Source organism: Coenobita brevimanus, chromosome 72 (genome assembly GCF_032717465.1).
Source record: "Coenobita brevimanus isolate Jiangsu-jjx chromosome 72, ASM3271746v2, whole genome shotgun sequence".
NCBI lineage: Eukaryota > Metazoa > Arthropoda > Malacostraca > Decapoda > Coenobitidae > Coenobita > Coenobita brevimanus.
Genome location: NC_137025.1, coordinates 6267153 through 6287808, shown reverse-complemented (window position 1 = coordinate 6287808; position 20656 = coordinate 6267153). Strand labels below are relative to the sequence as shown.

Below are 20656 nucleotides of genomic sequence, written 5' to 3'. Positions count from 1 at the left end.
GTCTAAGGAGGAACATAGGTTCATTGGGTAAAATGGGACCTCAGAAGTCTTGTTCTTTCACAGGGGGAGTGGCCATCCAGGGTTGCAAACTATTCCAGTATGCACAATCATAAGGTTTTTCCCAGGCAACACTGCACATATATATATATATATAGAGAGAGAGAGAGAGAGAGAGAGAGAGAGAGAGAGAGAGAGATATGGAGAGAACCTTTTAAGGAATTGTTGAACATACAGGATGGAAGTAATGCAAGTATAAGTGGCTGGGAGAAGGAGGGAGGTGAGAAGACATGAAAAAATCAGAAGGATAGAAGTTGTGGAAGCAATGAAGAAAGTTAAATTGGGGAAAGCCCCAAGAATTGATGGAGTGTGTGGTGAAATGCTGAAGCATGGGGGAGAGATTGTAGTAGAATGGATGTGGAAGATGTGTAGATTGGCCTGGGAGGAAGGTAGAGTCCCGGAGGATTGGAAGTCAGGTATAATTATTCCCTTGTACAAAGGGAAAGGGGAAAAAGAAGTGTGTGGTAATCATAGGGGCATTTGTCTTCTTAGTATAATAGGAAAAGTGTATGGTAGGATACTTATTGACAGAGTTAGAAAAAGAACTGAGGAATTAGTTGGAGAAGAACAGGGAGGCTTTAGGAAGGGAAGAGGTTGTGTAGATCAGATATTCATTCTTAGATCTTTAGTGGAAAAGTTTCTAGAGAAGGGAATGAAGTTGTATGTGGCTTTCATGGATTTGGAGAAAGCATATGACAGGGTGGATAGACAAGGATTGTGGAAAGTATTAAGAATATATGGAGTAGATGGGAAGTTGTTGAATGCTGTGAAGAGTATGTATGATGGTGCTAAGGCTGCAGTGCGTGTGGATGGTGAACTAAGTGAATTTTTCTCTTTGAAGGTTGGGTTGAAACAGGGATATGTCATGTCTCCATGGTTGTTCAATCTGTACATGGATGGGGTAATAAAAGAGGTACAAGGTAGGGTAGTGGATGTTGGAGTGGCCCTGGTGAGAGAGGATAGTGTTTGGAAACTCCCTGTACTGTTGTTTGCAGATGATACTGTGTTGTTGAGTGAAGACGAAGGGGAGCTGCAAGGCTTGGTGGATGAGTTTGAGAGAGTGTGTAAGAAACAGAATCTAATGGTGAATGTAGGGAAGAGTAAAGTGATGGTCTTTGAGAGAGGTGAAGGGGCGATTCCACAGTAGTTTTCATTTGTTTGCTTCCTCCCCAACCACACTTATAACTACATTTTTTCCAAAAAGTTCAGTATCCACTTTCACTACCCCTGTCAAATGGTTAGGTAATTAAGATTGCTACATAGTTTAGTCACCAAAACCATCATATAATTCAGTCATAAGTCATTTACACAGTTCAGTTTCTTTCGTTTGGGTGCTTGCAAACCACTACAAACAACTGAGGAATTGGCCCGAATTCAGTGAATATACAGCGAGGTTGGATGGTGAGGAATTGGAAAATGTGAGTACGTTTAAGTACTTGGGTAGTGTGATGAGTAAGGATGGAGGTTTGGAGGGTGAAGTGCTTGAAAGGGTACAGCAGGGAAGAAAGGTTGCTGGTTCTTTGAAAGCAGTGATAAGAAACAGGGAAGTGAGCATGGAAGTGAAAAAGTTACTATATGACAGTACTGTGATACCAACTCTATTGTATGGAAGTGAAGCTTGGACGTTGTTGGAAAGACATAAGTCAAGAGTGAGAACAGTGGAAATGAGTTATTTAAGAGGAGTCTGTGGAGTCACATGGAGAGACAGGCTGATGAATGAGGATATAAAGGAGCGTTGTGGTGTGGATGTGGATGTGATAGGAAGCATTATGAGGAACACACTGAGGTGGTTTGGCCATGTGGAGAGGATGGAGGGTGAAAGACTGACGAAGAGAGTGTATGTGAGTGAGGTGGAGGGGGGAAGAGGGAGGGGGAGGCCGAGGATGAGATGGAGGGATGGGGTGGAGAGGTATATGAGAGAGGGGAGTGTGAGTTGGGAGCAGGGCAGTGAAATGGCAGGGGACAGGGCGATGTGGAGGTGTTTTGTTTGTGGCCACCCCAAACGGGATTGAGGCGTCTGGCAATATATATATATATATATATAGTAATCCCTCCAATATCCGACGTAATAGAGCCATAGGCATGTCCGGATATTGGGCCCCAGCCTTCTGGATTTGTACTTATGGACCCTAACTCAGAAAAACACCTATACAACTCCCTCTGGACATGCATAGCACCTATTTAAGACCCAAATCACACCAATAAGGGACATAAAAGACTGAAATAAATGCAAAAGAAGCATAGAATGAGGTTTTTGAGGTAGGTTCATACAATATTCATCTTTCTGGGTACTTACAAGTCCCTGGCTCCTGGACCGGTAGTTATGGACCCTAACCTAGCCTAGCTCAGAAAAACACCTATACAACGCCCTCAGGACATGCATAGCACCTATTTAATACCCAAATCACACCAATAAGGGACATAAAAGACTGAAGTAAATGCAAAAGAAGCATAAAATGAGGTTTTTGAGGTAAAAATTGGGTTTTTTTCAAATTTTTTGCGGTTTTCGGACCATTCTGGGAATATCAGATCCTGGGACAATTATGTCCGGTTATTGGGGATGTCCGGATAGTGAGCGTCTGGATATTAGAGGGATTACTTATATGTATATATATAAAACGTTCAGTATGTAAGGAAGTGTTATTGACTATATGATTTTTCTTTCTACAGTTCTTTTCAGAGCTAAGCAGACTTTTAATTGATGTAGTTGGTGAACATATAGTATTTATAGCCAGTGGCATTTTAGAATATATCTCTACATCCCGTCTGAGTTTTTCAGTAGTTGACAGTATGTCTAGTAACATGTTTTCTGTGTTCAGGTGGTAGTGGAAGTCCTGTGGGTGGAAGTAGTGCACCTGTGAAGCGTGGTCGTGGTAGGCCTCGCTTGCTTCCACTTGGACCAGGACATCAGGGCACTCGTACTCCTCCTGCCTTGCCTCTTGCTCTTGGTACGGCACTCAACACCCCCAAGACCGAGGACAACACACAGAAGCCATTTGGGTTCTACACATGAGCAGCATCAACCAAGTTCTTAAAATGTCTTTGATGGATGTTTGAAAAAGTGCTTCCTGGTAAAAATGTTTAAATTATACTGTATTCTTCAGTCAGCCATCATCTTCCTCAGATCTTATAGTGCAAGGGACCAAACATTGTTTCTTTGGATGGTGACACTTGTCATTACTGCCCACCCTTATACTTATCTGAGAATGCTAAAGAACATACATGCTGGATTCGCAGTTGCTAATTATGAAAGACGCAAAAACCAACTAATTTCTTGTGTCATAACATGTCTGTTTCAGGTTTGTTCTACCCAAGGTCAATGATTTATAGAATATGATTATTTGAAAGTTACAGTTTAGTGAATATTAATAAGCTCGGCATTGAACAAATCAAGAAATGAAAACTTTGTTTACTCCGGATTTCAGTTCATGTCCTTGAATTCACTTTTTTTTTTTTTTTCTTTCTTTTTTTTTTTTAGTGGACAGAATATTATTTCATTTAAATAATAGTTTTAATTTGTTGTTGTTGCAGTATAGTATCCCTTCCCTTATATATATTTTATTATTTAAGGATGTTTTATTCATTGTAAATTGAATAGTGGTAGTGAATAGTGCAGTAGTAAAGAATGCCTTAAGGAGTGCAAACAGACATTGCTCAAATGTAATCAGTAATATTTGCTCGTCATAAATTTTTGTGTGCCCTAACGTCATGACAGTTTATTATCTTCATTGACTAGTCATTGCTGAGTGTTTGCATTGACTTGGTGATGTACAAGTTTATTATTAGTCACTGTGCACTATGACTATGTTTGGTTGTCTTATTATGGCCTGAAAATTTTGTTGCAGTTCATTCAGTCTCTTCACACTCCTAGCCTTGATGTGTTAATGTTTTAACTAATTTATATTTCTGTATATATTTACTGCAGCCTGAATTGAGTACAAGCTCAATCAAGAGCAAGCATACAAAAAGGTTGCAGTGATTTAATGCTTTGCCTAAGCCACTTAGTGCTGTACAACTGGATGTCAGTGATTGTTGTGGTTGAAACTGTAATTTATTACCATAAGCATATCAATATTATATAAATCTGTAATTGGAAATTACAGTAATAGTTAATATATGGAAGCATGAAGATGATTCCTAATCTATGTGTAGCTGTAGAATTATGTAGGATTTCAAAATCCTTTGATCCGAAGTGCCTCACTTGGGCATTTTTCAGAGACTTGAACATGGCATTAAACACTTATTCCCTACAAGGTAAACCAGAGCTTGATGTCAGAACTGGCTGAAATAATTTTCTTATATATCATGAAGGCAGGGTTAAATGCCAGTATCTTCAGGCCAAATTTGTTTAATGGCTGGACAGGCCTGTTGAATGTTGCATGGTATGGCCTTAAAAGATGGATAGTTATGAGGATAGTTAAATTGTAAAATGTGAATAGTTATTGCATATTTATTAATCATTATCCAACATGGTTATATATATCCATGGTACAATTAGGGGCTATGCACATCACTGTATTTTCAGTACAGTGTGGAACTGACCAGTTACAGTCTCTCAAAGATGTTAATTAACCATACCTGCAAGTTTTTCAGTCTTGTAAATATGATAATTTAAAATCTCGTGTAGGAGAAGGCCTCTTTCCCTCCTTCGTTTCCTGATTTCTCCAGTCATCATTGTACCCTTCAAACCGTCAGAGCCATGTAGTAAATACAGTTAACAGAGCATTCCTGTTGGCCATGGAGTACCACCTCTTGGACTCCAGGTGGGTGTCAGCTCTTCAGCTCTCGAATTTTCCCATGACATCCCCTCTTCTGCTGTATCTTTATCGATCAGTGACATTGACTGGTGAACACTCCTTCTCCCAGTTCCTTCCAGTCTGACATATTAGTTATGTTTTTTCACCCAAATCCCCCACCACGTTTTTTTCACCCAAATCTCCCCCCACCACCACCATCTCATTCAGTCTGCCTGTTCTCATGTTATCTCTGTATTGACACTCAACCACTCGATTTGTCCAAGTATTACATACCTCTAATTTACTTGAGAGAAGCTTGACTTACCTGTGTCCATTTCTGCATTTCAGCTTACATTTTCCTCTGCTTTTGTCCATCCCTTTATTCAAAAAGCTATGTTCTTAACCCTTAATGCAATATCTAACATTTTCTGGTTTATTCCTCTCCAGGCACTCTAATGCTTACATTCAAAAAACCCTCTTCAGCTCTTTAGTTTTATTCATAAATTAGAACTGAAACAACACTAAATACACATCTTTTAATTAGGGGATAAAATAAGATTCCTGTATCTTCCTGTTGTAACTTATGGATCATAGACATGACGTATAACATTCCTGTTACAGTAATGCTCAGATAGGATAAAGTGCAGTGACCCCTTCAGTTACGTGGGTTCCATTTACGATTTTCACCATTTATTCAGAGAGATAAACCCTACCCTGCTTCCTGTTCTGTGGGAAATAATCTGGTTTGCATGGCAGAATCCCAGAAATCAGCCCCAAAACATGGGGGGATTGACTGAGGGGTTCAGGGCCTAGCCTCATTGCACGAAGGGTTAGAGGCACTGCTCATTTCCCCTCCTATAGCCCCTCAGCTTCGAATACACCCCTGCCCAATACCCAAGCACCATTCCATCCTCACTTATGGAATGTTACCACCACTTATTTACCACTTGTTGCACTATAATTAACACTTTTTTATGCCCAGTGATGTTCCTAGAGATTGTTTGCTTACTACAATAAATATTAGGTATGATCTTGGGGGAGGGGGCATCAAAAATTTTCAAGAGGGCCAAAAAGGGAACTTTGGGAAAATTTCTGGATTTGACCATACCAGTTAGCATTATAACGTGGGATGTTATGGCACCATTGGCGTTATTCAATTTCTGCAGAAAAACTCAGTGATACATTAGCCACATTTTTGGAGGGGTCACTCAACAGTTAAGAAGAGGGCTTGAATATGGGAAGTCAAAGGAAGATACTGTGATCACAGTGTAAACAGCAGACATGAACATAGGCAGGTAAACAAAGGATAGCAGAATGGCAGCTTTGAGATGAAACAAGAGGGTGAGGCATGCTGAAAGCCCAATCTTGACAAACCAGTATACGACTTAAATCCAGTTATTAAATCCTCACATGTATTACTGCTTCAGACTAGGATGAGAGTTTACTACTATAGCTACGTTCATTTTATAATTACCAAAACATCAACTTTTTAACTTATTACATTATGAATGCTGTGCTGGCTGTAATAGGCTAAACTCTCCATATGTTAACCATCTCAGCTGCTGTCATTAATACTGTTATTTATTATCAACTTTTTTGTTGTTATAAGTTTTTAAAGCCCATTGTTAATAATATACCGTACCAGGAACACAGCAACAAGATTACAGCTCATCATGTAGCTGCTAACCTTCACTCAGATTGATTCTCATCCACTAGCCATCACTCTCATAATCAGACCCTTACAGAGTAATACAATACAAAGTAAGATTAAAAAGTTTGTATTCTGACAGGTATCCCTGACTGCTCTCCATTTCCAGTCCATCAGTCACAATCTTCTTTCAGTCAAATATTCATCCCATTTCTCATACTAAAATCCTCATTATCTCTCCACTCCAGCTTTCTGAAAACTTCATATGTTTCTATGTTTCTCACTAGTTGTCAGCCCAAACTACAGTCAGAATACACCTTCCATTTTACTCCTTTACCACCATGTATGCACACTTTTTACTTCCCATAATTGCTGTAGCTTCCATTCATTCAGCCTCTACCATCATCCTCATCCCCATTATCCCATTCATCTGCTTAACACCCTCTTTCTTTCTGGAATTCCAGCTTCTAGGTTTTGAGCTCCTCCAGACTTCTTGCCTTACTCCTACCCTCTCCATTTCCAGTCTGCCACTTGCTGCCACCCTATACTTCATCAAGTCTAGCTTTCATCTCCATTCCTTACTCTTTACTAGTGTCAAGTACACAGCCTTCTCCCCTTCTTCTTGCATTATTATCATACACACACCTTTAACTTTTTGAACAAAACCAAGATCATTAATTTCATTCTGACAAACATAGGCAGTTTTAATAAGCTCTGGAGAAACTTTTCCCTTAGCTTAGGTGAGATCCACTCCAAAAACTCTTCCTTATTTTGGAATTTGGATCCTAGTTCCCAATTTCAGCTCACTTACCTTGGAATCCTTCATTCCAGATTCCCAAAAATATCATTGATCCGTACTACACAGTAAATCTAAACTCCCTTCAGAACATTGCTATCCCTCATTCATTTATATTTAAACTCATTCCCAGCTTTCTTTGCTAAATGTGTATTCTTATATAATTTTTAATTTTTCTTCCTATGAATTATTATTCTGGCATGTAAAGGAAGTGCAGCTTCAGCTGCCACTGAGAGTTCAGCTTCTTGGTTTTAAGCTTTTCCAAATTTGTTTCCTTTCCCGCTCCATTTCCAGTGTGCCACTTGTTGCCACCTTTACTGTATCAAGTCTTCACCTCTTTAGCTTTCATTTCCATTCCTTTCTCTTCGCTAATGCCTATTATGCAACTTTCTCTCCCCTTTCCTTTTCATTTTTATCGTACACACACACCTTTAACTTTCAGCCCAAGGTCTTTAATTTGATAATGGCCAATATTATGCCATTTTATTCAGCTCTGGAGAAATTTTTCATTATCTTTGGTGAGATCCATTCCAGAACCTCGCTTCCTCATTTTAGAAGTTTTGTCTTAAATTTCAGTTCCAGCTCCCTTACTCTGGAATCCCTCATTCCAGATTTCCAACATTATCCTTGCCCCTTACTTTAAATCTAAACTCCCCTTGGAACACTGCCATCCTTCATTCTTTTTTATATAAACTCCTACCCGGCTTTCCTTGCCAGATCCCTATTCTTACATCTTGTGTAACTTTTCTTCCTATGAATTTTCTTTCTGGTACATAAAGGAAGTACAATTTAAGCTGCCATTGAGAAACATACCCAAATGCCATGGTAATCAGGGAGCCATCTCTACCTGTCACTAAGTTAAAGAGAGAGGTACTGTAACTTCATTGTGTTTGTGATAACCAGACACAAACTACATCTCTGTGTAAAAGGTGCACCATTTTTAGAAGGCTGCCGAGACTGTCATCTCCACTCATTCTGATACAAAAATTGTTACCTTGTGGTACTGCATTCCTGTATACCTCAACCTCTCTGAATGAGGAGTTCCAGTACTGATGATGTTTCTCAGTTGGGTGGTGTTATATGAATGCTTGCATCCACATCCTAATTTTTATTTAACCAAGTTTACTCATGACAGGCAGAAAAGTATGTGTTGTCATTTTATGCTGAGTGACAAAAATATAGTATTTGCGGATGTGGATGCCTTAACCCACTGCGACACATCCATTCTGGAAGTCAAGAGCTGAGGCTTACAATTCTATGACAACAAACCACGCCATCGTAATATTGTTCCCATATTACCTAATTCAGAAAAAGTTACATGCTTCCATGTAATTTTTACTTCATTTTCATTTTAGGTTAAGATTGTTCCAAGCTCACCATCATGATTGTGTGAGGTAGTTAGAGATAGCTTAAACTGCACTTACCATGGGTCCCACTACAGTCTCACAGAAGAAAAATGAGTTTTCAGGTACATAAGAACTCCCCCCCCCCCCATCCCTATCTACCACCTCTTTCTTCATCTACTTGACACCCTTTTCCAGTTAAGTTTTCACCCATATCTAAAACCTTCCTTTTTCTATTCACAACCCTCACATATTCTATCTCTCTCCCAGTCAAAAACTATTGTAAATTCCCTATTTCTACTTCCACCTCTCCCTACTCAAACTTGAAATGCTTTTAATCCCAAGTCACCCTTCCTATTCACCCTCACCCTATTTATATAGCTCGCATACTCTTAAAATAGAATTCTCAGTCTGAAAAATGTAGCTTAATAAATTTGTCAAAAAATTCTGTTTTCCTTGCACCAGTAATTAAGAGGAAGGCAGAAATTAAATATATGGTAGGATTAATGGTGGTGGAAAAAGTTTTGGAAGAGAAATTTCACAAAAGCAACTCCAAGCCCTTCCACTATCATTTTTTTTTAAGTATATGTATGTATAGTACTGCGGAGGTTTGTTTATAAACTTCAGCCTGGTAACAGCACGTGAGTAAGTAAAATCAATCCATTTGCCGACTGTCAAACACCAATGTATGCCTCGGTTGTGAGTATGCAATGTACAGAGAGAGACACAAAGATCTCCCCAAAGTTTGACCAACACATAGCGGAAAAAACGAACCAACTGAAACACACACAAATAGAGATAGGGTTTTCATTGTACGTCGCCAGTTGTAAATTATCTTTAGACGGAACTGGGAAGATAGTTATTTTATATGACTGTGCCATACTGAACCTCGACAGTCACAATACTGAATCCTAGTTCCTTACCTAACCCACTCACTCACTGCCATACCTACCTATGTAATCTATCCAGCCACCTACTCCATCTGCCTACCCATAAACCCACTACCTATTGCACCCACCCACCTACCTCATGCACATACCACCCACACACCGACTTACCATCATACCCACCAACTAACTTGCCTGCCTACCAACCACCTACCTACCTACCTACCTACCTATCTACCTCCTTACCCCAACCACCCACCAGCCTACCTACCTACCTCTTTACCCCAGCCACTCACCTACCTACCATTCTACCACTTAACCCCAACCACCCACCCACCTGTCTACATCTACCCCAGCCACCCGCCTACCTACCTGCCACTTTTTCCCGACTGCTCACCTACCTACTTACCTACCTGTCGACCTCTACCCAACCACCCTCCTACCTACCTACCACTTTACCTCAACCACTCACCCATCTACCTACATTATTATCAACCACTTTATCTCAACCACCCACCTACCTACCTATCTACCTCTTTACCCCAACCACCCACCTTCCTACCTATTTACCCCAACCACCCACCTCCTTACCTATCTGCTTACTCCACCCACCCACTCGCCCACCCACCTACCTACCTACCCACCTGCCTACCTAGCTATTTACCCCACCAACCCACTTAGCTACCAGCCTGTTTACCCCAGCCACCCTTCCATTTACCTACCAACCCATTTATTTACCCCACCCTTCCAGCTACTTATCTGTTTTCCTCACACCCACTCCCCTAGCTACTTACCAATCCCACGCACCTATCTACCTACCTACCAACCCCACCCACCTATCTACCTACCTACCATCCCCACCCATCTGTCTACCTACCTACCAACCCCACCCATCTATCTACCTACCTGCCAACCCCACCTACCCACCCATCTACCTACCAACCCCACCTACCCACCCATCTACCTACCAACCAGCCTACATATTGACCTTACCCACCCACCAACTCCAGCTACATACCAGCAGACTCCACCCACCCACCTACTTACCTACCCACATATCTACCTGCTTCACCCACCTATCTTCCTACGTACCTACCCACATCCACCTACCTAATTACCTACCTGCCAACCTACTTACACCACCCACCCACCTACCAACTTAGTTTCCCCATGCAACCTCCCACCCACCCATCTGCATGCCTACCTACCTACTAACCAGCCAACTCCACCTACCTGCCTACTTACCCACCCACCTTACCGCACTCACCTCCCTACCCACACCACCCACCCACTTAAATACCTCCATAACTACATACTTATCTACGTCCTTACCCAATCCACTTATTTACCTATTTATCCAACCCACCCATCCACCTATTTGCCTACTTAGCTACCTACAGTACTTACCCCACCTGCTCACCCACTGACCTACCTACTTAGCCCAGCCAACCGCCTGCTCACCTGCTTTTCTGCTTGCTTCTCCCATCTCCCTACTTACCCTACCTATACACTCACCCATTTCCTCACTTTCCTCACACACCCGCCCAGGTACCTGCTTATCCAACCAACCTGTGTAACTACCAACATAACCCACCCACCCACCTACCTGCCTACCTGCTTAACCCACCCACCCACCTACCAACTATTTGCCCTTCCACCTACCTACTTAACCTGCCCATCCATCTTTCTGCTTACCCTATCCACCCACCTTTGCATATACCCACCCACCTACTTACCTACGTACTCATGCAGAGTCCTACCTACTGTACGAGGTGTGTCCAAAATGAAGCTAAACTTTTTAAACAGAACACCAACAAACCACAGTACCTCGGAAACTCAAATATTACCATTTGAAGAAGCTTACATAAATGCAATAAAAAAAGCCTCGTACTACTGGGGAAACCCTCACCAACCTGCTCCAGTGGCTTTAAGTCGGGCTGTCATGCATGATGATGAAATGGCCAGTGAACTTGAAACTTCCCTTGTCCAGTGACACTATTGCTCGGCATAGTTCGGACATTGCAGATGACATCAAGTGTCTGCTGACTGACAGGGTGAAAGATGGGAAATTTGCTTTGTACCAGGACAGATCAACGTATATATCAAATTCTTTATAGTTGCCTGTATTTATCAGGTACTGTTTTGATTGAAAACCATGAAGACATGCTTTTCTTTTTTTTCCCCCATTGCATTCAAGGAAGCCTGCACAGGAATTGATATTTTCATAAACTGGACACCAAAACACAAGAGAAGGGATTGCCCTGGGACAAATGTGTTGACATGTGCCAGACGGTGGTGGGGCAATGCCGGGTAAAAGGAAAGGACTAACAGCAAAATTCATAGAAATGGCGCCATGCATTGAGGTTACACACTGTCTCATTCACAGGGATGTTCATGCTAGCAAAGTCCTCTTTCCAGAGTTAAAGAGCATCCTTTAAACTGTGATTAAAGTAGTAAACCATACCAGATTGATCCCATGAACACAAGGCTGTTTGCAAAACTTTGCGAGGAGATGGACTCAGATCATGAAGCCCTGCTGTTTCATACAGAGACTAGATGACTTTCCCAGGGGAAAGTTAGGAAATTAGGTGAACAAATATTTAATTGATTATGGATCCCAACTCACTGGCCATGTGACTGACCCTGGCTGGCTATCAAATCTTGCTTATTAGTCATGCATATTTGGAAAACTCAGTAGCCTATACTGAACTTGCCACTACAAGAACCAAACATAATAATCTTGTCACTGTTTGATAAAATAGATGTATCAACAAAGAAACTGGAACAATGGGCTGGGTGAGTAGAGGAGGGGAGCGTGGAAATGTTTTCTGAACTACAAGAATTCATGGTGGGGAATTGACTGAATTTGAATAACATCAAAGAAATGATCACCACTCACCTTTGGGGCCTTCTGAACCACTTCAAAAAGTACTTCCCAAAAGAGAGCAAATCCCAGAAAAATATAACGATACAACAACCATTCACTGCTACTGGGGATCAGCTCTCTTCAGACCTGGAGGATGCACTGCTCAAACTGTCCAGGGATAGGACCTTATGACAAAATTTGAAAACACAGGACAGATTCAGACACTGGATGAATTCTGGATTTGTGTTGCAGGGGAATGATTAGGATTATCCAAAGCTGCTGTAAATGTATTGATTTCTCTCAAGTCGACCTACTTTTGTGACACAACCTTTTCTCTATTGACATATACTGTATTAAAAACAAATACTGATCATGACTCATTGTTGGGGATGATAGTTGCCATCGCCAGCATCAACCTGAGGATGGAGCTCTTATGTTCCAAAAAGCAGGCCCATTCATCTCACTAACGCAGGTAAGTTATTTTTGGCAGACCTACTTGTAAACTTGTGTGAGATAACAAAGGGTAATTTGTCATTTTATGGCTATGATCCGAGGCAGTAGGCCTATACTGTGTGTGTGTGTGTGTGTAAAAAAGAGAGAAATATGGGGGTCGTGAGTCACGCATACATTATTTAGAGGGTTGCAGGCCAAAAAAGTTTGAGAATCACTGATACACACTACAGAAATGTATTATTCAATAGTTAACATGAATTAGCAGGGAGTTAAAAGACAGGTACTTATCCAAGCAGTATATAAAGGTTAGAACTGTATCACAGTTTACTGTATTGGAGGCCATTTGTTCCATCTATTTACAACTCTGTTAAAAAAGAAATGCTTAGCTTTGTGTGACTGAAATTGTTTTTCCAATAATTTTATGCCCATTTCCCCATTACTTCTAGTATATTTTGAGTGATCAACTGTGAAGTTTTTATCAATAGCCATATTGTCATGTGACTGAATATTTTGAATACTTGAATTAAATCTTTTTGTAACTTGCATTTAGTAATGGTAAAGAAATTCAGGGTTTCTAAACACTCCTCTTCATATGGTTTATTTCTCCATGTAGGTATCATCATTGTCACCCTTTATTGTACTCTCAGGTTTCTCCATATCATTTTATAATACAATGACCAGAATCAAATACTCCAAGTGCAGGCATTCTAAAGAATTATACAGAGCAAAAATATTTTCTGATTTATGTTCAACTGCTCTACCTATAAATCCAGTTTACTTATTGGCATTCGTAACAGCCTCTGTACACTGTTTGCTTGGTTTCAAGCCTTTTATTTTTATAATTCCAAAATCTTTTTCATGGGTTACACTAACAAGTCAAACATTATGTTATTATTGGTCCTAATGTTTTTATTGCCAGTGTGTAGCACTTTACATTTATTAATATTGAAGTCCATTTGCCATGTTTGGACCCAGTTAAACATCAGATCAAGATCTCTCTGAATTGCCTGCCTCTGCAGTACTATGTCTACCCTGTTACCTATTTTAGTATCATTGGCAGATTTAGTATGCTTACAAAATAATTCTTTGTCAGTGTAATTCTTGTATTAAAAAAAAAAAAAAGAATAAGACCTAACACTGAATCCTGTGGCACTCCACTTGTAATGGCTATCCAGTCTGAGTTTTTTCCATTTATTACAACTCTTTTCTTTTGTCCAGCGAGACAGTCTTTGATCCACCCGAGCACACTGTCACTGATACCATGTACTTGTAACTTCTGAGGGAACTTTTTTATGTGAAACTTTGTCAAAGGCCTTTTGAAAATTGCAGTAGACAACATCAACAGATTTAGTCTCATTGTACATGTTAAGATTTGATGATAAAGTCCAACAGATTTGTGAGGCAAGAGCGATTATTCCGAAAACGATGTTGCAAATCTTTGATGAAATTAGGCCCTATTTGTTTCAAAGGGTTTCACAAACTTGCCATTACAATAGTTTCAAGCAACTTACAAACCGCTGATATTAAACAATTTGGGCAGCAGTTTTCTGGATGTGCTTTTTGCCCTTTTTGAATTCCTGGGTTACATCTGCAAGCTTCCACTCTTGTGGTACTTTAATACTTGTTAGTGTTAAGCTAAAAATTTCTGATATATCATTCTGTAGTTGTTTTAATATGCATGGAGATATTTTTTCTGGTCCCGGTGTTTTCTTTTTCAGTTTACAGACAATAATTTGTCCATCACTTTCACTAACAGTAATAGCACTGATTATGTTACCATCTATAGGAACTGGGGAAACTGCAAGAATCCTATGTGTATTTTCTATTGTAAAAACTGACAAAGAAAATATGAAGAATTCTCATCATCTTAGTCTCATGATCAGTATTCATTCATTCATTGCCAGACGCCATGTATCCCAGACGGGGTGGCCAAGGGCTTAGAGTTAATTGTTTTACGGGGAGGTGCACTTATCCTCCACCAACCCCACTTGACACGTAGGGATGCCAACAGCATCTGGTGTTCCCAGGCGGTCACCCACCCAAGTACTAACCAGACCCAACGTTGCTTAACTCCGCTGATCGGACGGGAAGCGGTGTACTCAACGTGGTATGCTTTCCATTATCTGTGATTAAGGGTCAATTGTTGGAGTAATGTGTATTACCTTCTTGTGTCTGATGTAACTGAAAAAATCATTGAGGTCTGAAATACCGATAGCGGCAATATGTACCTCAAGGTTTTTCTCTATGTCTTTAAATAATTTCTTTGCTTTCACTGAAGAGCATCATATTTGTTTTTATCCCTTCGATTCCCTGTGGTATTATAATTTCTTATGCAAGATTTTTTGCTAATAGACAATGTTTAATGTCGAAGTTCAGCCATTTGAGCTTAGAATTTCAGCAGGCCTTGTGTGGTGCATTGGCATACATAAATTGATTGCACTGTTGAGAGTTTCTGTAAAAAATACCCATGCGTCGTTGGTATGTAACATTTCGACTATCGGCTGCCAATCACTAGCACCTACAATTGCTTTTAATGTATTAAAATTACCCCTCTTATAGTTGGGCACTTTCTCATAACTGGCCTTGACATGGTCTTCACTGAATTTAAGGCCAAATGTAACTATACAGTGATTGCTTGTACTAAATAATTCTCCTACAGTAATGTTACTTATTTAATTTTTTATGTGGATGTGGCTAAGACAAGATCTAAGATATTAGCTGCACATGTTGGATAATTTGCTAACTGATTCAATTAACTTTCCTGTAAGTTAGTATGGAGATCTAACACTGTGTGCAAGACAAGGGCTTTGTCCCATTTAAGAACTGGTAAATTAAAGTTGCCAAATATTAGTGTTTTGCATACAAGAGATTTCAGTCATTTGATTGTAGATTTTATTGTCGATGTTGATTGAGTGTCTGGGTGGATGATAAATTAGCCCAAGCATGGGTTGGTGGAGGGTTAGTGCCCCTCCCCGTAAAACAAATAACTCTAAGTCAAATGGCCACCCCTTACGGGATTATGGCGTCTGGCAATAGATAGATAAATGATTTTGTGGACAAGATTCATTTCTAAGCTGAAGATAAATACTGTCAGTAGATGGTTTGGCAGTTACGATTAGATGGAATCCTGATTTAACATATAATAACACCACCCCCTGCTGTATCCTTCCTTTCACTACTGAAACTGTGATAATACAGTAATTTAACCACCACTAAAAAATCTCTGCTCACTATTTAGCAACGATTCTGTTATATCAGTTACATCATACTCTTCAAGAAAGACATGAGCTTCTAAATCAGGAAATTTGTTACACAGACTACACACATTTAATGTACAGTATTTTCCCTTCTGATGTGGGGAGCTTAAGTTACATATAGTATTATCAGAGATTGTATGATACCTACATTGGTTGGAACATTTAAGTCCTGTAATGATATTTTTTTTTCCTCCAGAAAAAAATTACTAAACAAATGACTAAGGCAAGAAGAACCAATGGCATTCATGAGTAGTCCATCGTTTGAAAATGGCGTTCGCTACTTATAAAAGTGGTTCCATATGTCAGTGAACTCATGCCTTCCTGCAAACAAAGTGATTTGACCCTGCTGTTTATACTGAATGCTTTAATGAAAAAGACATTCCCTGCATCAATCCTTGGGAGTATGCATGAAATTATAATGTTAGCTCCCTCCTTGTTGTGATCACCTTTCTGTGTTCCTCCACCAGCTCCTTTGATTGGGTTTGTACGACATATCCTTGGTACCTGTATCAATAAAAACAGGACTGTTATTTGCTGCATTCTAAAAAATTGCATCTACCCTTGCTACTGGAATTCAAAAGCATTTACATTTAGAGCTGCGGTTCTTAAACTCTTCTTATGCCAGTACCCCCAGGCTCAACTCCAAGTCAAACTGATGATACTCCATTTCTAATATTATTACCTCTTTCACTTTTATTTTCCTGTTAAAACAGAAAACTAATTGCTAGTTAGTCTGTCACCCTGCACATTTTTTTTTTTTTTTTTTTTCAGGATGCCTCTTTGGATAGCCCTAAGAAACTATTTCGATACCTCCTGAGGATATCCAGGCACTACTGTAAGAAAACTCAATGTAGAGGGTGCCTTGCCGCAGATTCCACCAACTGGCCTTGGATGATGGAGTCCCCCACAACTCGTGCCTGATGGGGCTCTTCCTCTGCTTCTTCTATAATTTAAATTTATTTTAAGTAGTTGCTGGAGTGATGTTCCTTTTGTTGCTAACCTTGCAACATTCTGCTCAGGCTAGAATGCATCCTATATGATGGGGGAAGAATTAATTTACCTTTCCAAGTATGTACCTATTCATACACCCACCTATCTGCCATGCATGTGCCTTCCTTCATACCTACATACTTGTCTACTTAACCACCCACCCTTCTACCTACATACCTGTCTATGTAACCACCCACCCTCCTACTTACATACATACATACCTGGCTATCCACCCACCCTTCCTCTCACCCACTAACCCACCTACACATCCACCCATGTACCAACCTACCTACTAATTGTACATATGTACCTACCCACCAACAAACTACCAGATTATCTATGTACATGGCCACTCACCTACTCACTAACCAACCATCTCTCCCACCTGCCTACCAAGAGTGCCACATACCCATTGTCTTGCCTATGCCCAAATTCACGCACTTAAATATCCGCATTACCCCCACCACCCTGACTCCTACCTACTTTCATACCCCCTGCCATCCCACCTCCTACCAACCCTCCAAGGAAACCCTCCTTCACCCAGGCTCTTGCCTACGTGGTTCCTTCAAAAAAGTTCTCGATCTCACTCAAAAAACATCTTAGGAAAAAGATTGTTTTTGTATTATATCTCAACATAGTCTTCCCTAAGTTCAGTGAACTTGTCCACTGACAATCAAACATTGCCATCCCGTCGCACAAGAAGGTCAAATCTTGAGCCTCCAAATGTGCCTCAACGACATGGATGACTTCATCACTCCAAAAATGGTGACCATGCAGATGGGATTTCAGTCTGGGAAACAGGCAGAAGTCAGAAAGTTGGATTGGGTGAGTAAGGAGCATGAGGCAACAGTTCAGAGCCAGAGTTGGCTTCTTCAGCCACTGTCACCCGTGTCATGGGGTCATGTAAATTGCCCTGGAGCAACAGCACACCCGCATGTAGCTCTCCTCTTTGTTTTTCTTTGATTGCTTCTTTCAGCTGTCACAATTCTGATACTTGATAGGCCCCATTAATGGTTTCACCATTTTGCATGTGGTCCATCATGAGAACTCCCTTAGTGTCCCAAAACACTAAGGCCATCACCTTACCAACAGGTGCCACTTGCTTGAATTTGTGGGGAGGTGGAGAACCGTGGTGTTTCCATTGCAGGCTTTGATTCTTTGACTCAGGTTCAAAGTGGTGAACCCATGTCTCATCCTGGGTCCAAATCTCTGGTAGAAATTGGCTGGGTCAGCCAAAAATGTCCTTGAAGTTTCCATTCTGGTCTGGTGTCAACATTCTGGGCACCCATCATGCAGACAGCTTGCTCATACCCGAGATGTCAGTTAAACAGCATGCACTGAGCCAACACTGATTCCCATGGAGTCGGTTATCTGTTGCACGGACAAATGTCTGTCATTTAAGACCATGCAGTGAATGGATTCCACGTGATCATCCAAGGTCGATGATTTTTGGCGTTCTGACCTTGGATCATAGGATCATCTTTGGTGCTCTCCCTGTCCCACTTGAAATCAGCAGCCCACATCTTTATGGTGGAGCAGCAAGGAGAGTTCTTACCAAGTGAATTGACCATGTCTTTATGGATTTCCTTGGGGGCCATACCCTTTTATTTGCAGATACTGTACTTGATCGTGACATGAGCCTCTTTCTTGCCCATTTTTGGGTTTTGCTCAAACTTACCGAATTTCAAAGGGTGTCACCTACAGACAAATAAAGACAAAGATCTGAGTTCTTGTGACTAGTCATAGGAGGCTTTTTATTATTTAGTTATACCCAAAAGTTGCGGTTACTTCCCTTGTTTCTGGGCGAGGCTGAGAACTTTTTGAAGGACCCACCACTCAGTCCTTTACCTACCAACCCACTTACCTATCCTTTTACCTACCCACCCATCATCCACCCACCAGCCTCCTGACTACCTACCCATCCATCCATAGACTGACACACCCACCCATAAACCAACTCAGCCTAATACCTATGTAACTGACTCAACCAGCCCCCTATCTACCTACCCACCCACCCAACCAACCAATCCCGTACCCTCCAACCTACCCATCCACGCAACCACACAGCCATCTACCTACTTATCCCCCGCCAACCCCTTACCTACCACTGAACCACTCATGCATGCTTATATATATATATATATATATATATATATATATATATATATATATATATATATATATATATATATATATATATATATATATATATATATATATATATATATAATTTGAACAATAAGACAAATTCGAGAGAGCTACTGGAAATTGCCTCTAATCCCTTAACATAAGAATATACTAGTGTTACTGTGGAATATAAGACTGTTGCATTAAATGGATACAATGTGTGAAGTATCCATTTTATATGCTCATTAAGAAGGCACTGGTCAGATATGGTGTTTACATTGTGATAATGCATTTGATAATAAGGAAAATGAAAACTGTCATTACTGGTTGGATGCAGTGTTTGAACTTGTTTTATGAATGTGTTACAACCTATTACCTTAGTGTAGAAGCATAAATAAGATAATGGCACCATTGTATGTAGAATGCAGTGTAGAGGGAACATATTATTAATACTAATACATATGCAAAAAATAGGACATGTTAGGATGATTGTATTTGAATGTGGTAATCAGTATGTAGACAGCATGATGATGGTACTTGTGCTTGGTGTCATGACCTTAGTGACAATGAACTTATTTGAGTTGCACTGTATCGTATCGTTGTTGGGATAACTATATTTCATTGAGAGGGAGACTAAATTGCATATGAGTCATAGGCCATGTGTACCGTGTTCATTTGTGCAGCTGTTAATGCAATCTGTAAATAGTTAACCTTCATAATTGGTAATACATGTATGCTTATGTATGTCAGATTGCCCTTTGCTTTTCCGTTACCTGCATTATATACCATCACTATCATGACAATGCTTTAATTTAAATAAACGTATTGATTCACATTAGGAGGTGTATAGAATGGTTGAAAACTATTAAGGTCATTACATATTTAATCTACAGCCTAGTCCAGTGACCATGTAAAGTGAGTGCTTTGTTCACATATTTATATGCACATTTAAGTTGTTATTGTTTCATATAATTAAGTTTTGTCACTATACTAATTGCTTTAACTGTGTTGCATAGTTTATCTTAGAGTTTACTCATGTTAATCATGTTAATAGTTCATTTATAGTGTAGTATTGAATTTGAATGAAATTATTTCCCATCCTAGGTAATTTTAGTCGAATATAAGGAGAAACAAAGTAGTTATAACCTTTAAAAAAGTTTTAGATAAGTGAGTTATGTGTAGTATATGTGTCAACTATAGTATAAAGAAGAATGGGTCCAGGTGTGATAATAGGTAGTGGGTTCATTGAGAAACTGCACACACCAGTACCTGAAGAGAGAGAGAGAAAAAAAAAAGTATTAGTACAAAACTAAGTTAAGGACTTTTTGTATAGAATATAGGTATATACTGTATGCATATAATTATGTTGTAAAAAATTATAAACATCATGTAATATATGTACTTGTAAAAGATAATGTGATGACACGCTAAACAGTAGGCTGCATATGAATAATGTATAGCCTACTACAGTATGTAAATGTAAAACGTTAAGTTCA

The 20656-nt window shown here is 40.0% G+C and overlaps 1 pseudogene; it reads right to left on the bottom strand.

Annotated features, from left to right (window-relative positions):
• Positions 1 to 14791: 14791 nt before the first annotated feature.
• Positions 14792 to 14907, bottom strand: LOC145407286 (5S ribosomal RNA; annotated as a pseudogene).
• Between the last annotated feature and the right edge of the window lie 5749 nt (positions 14908 to 20656).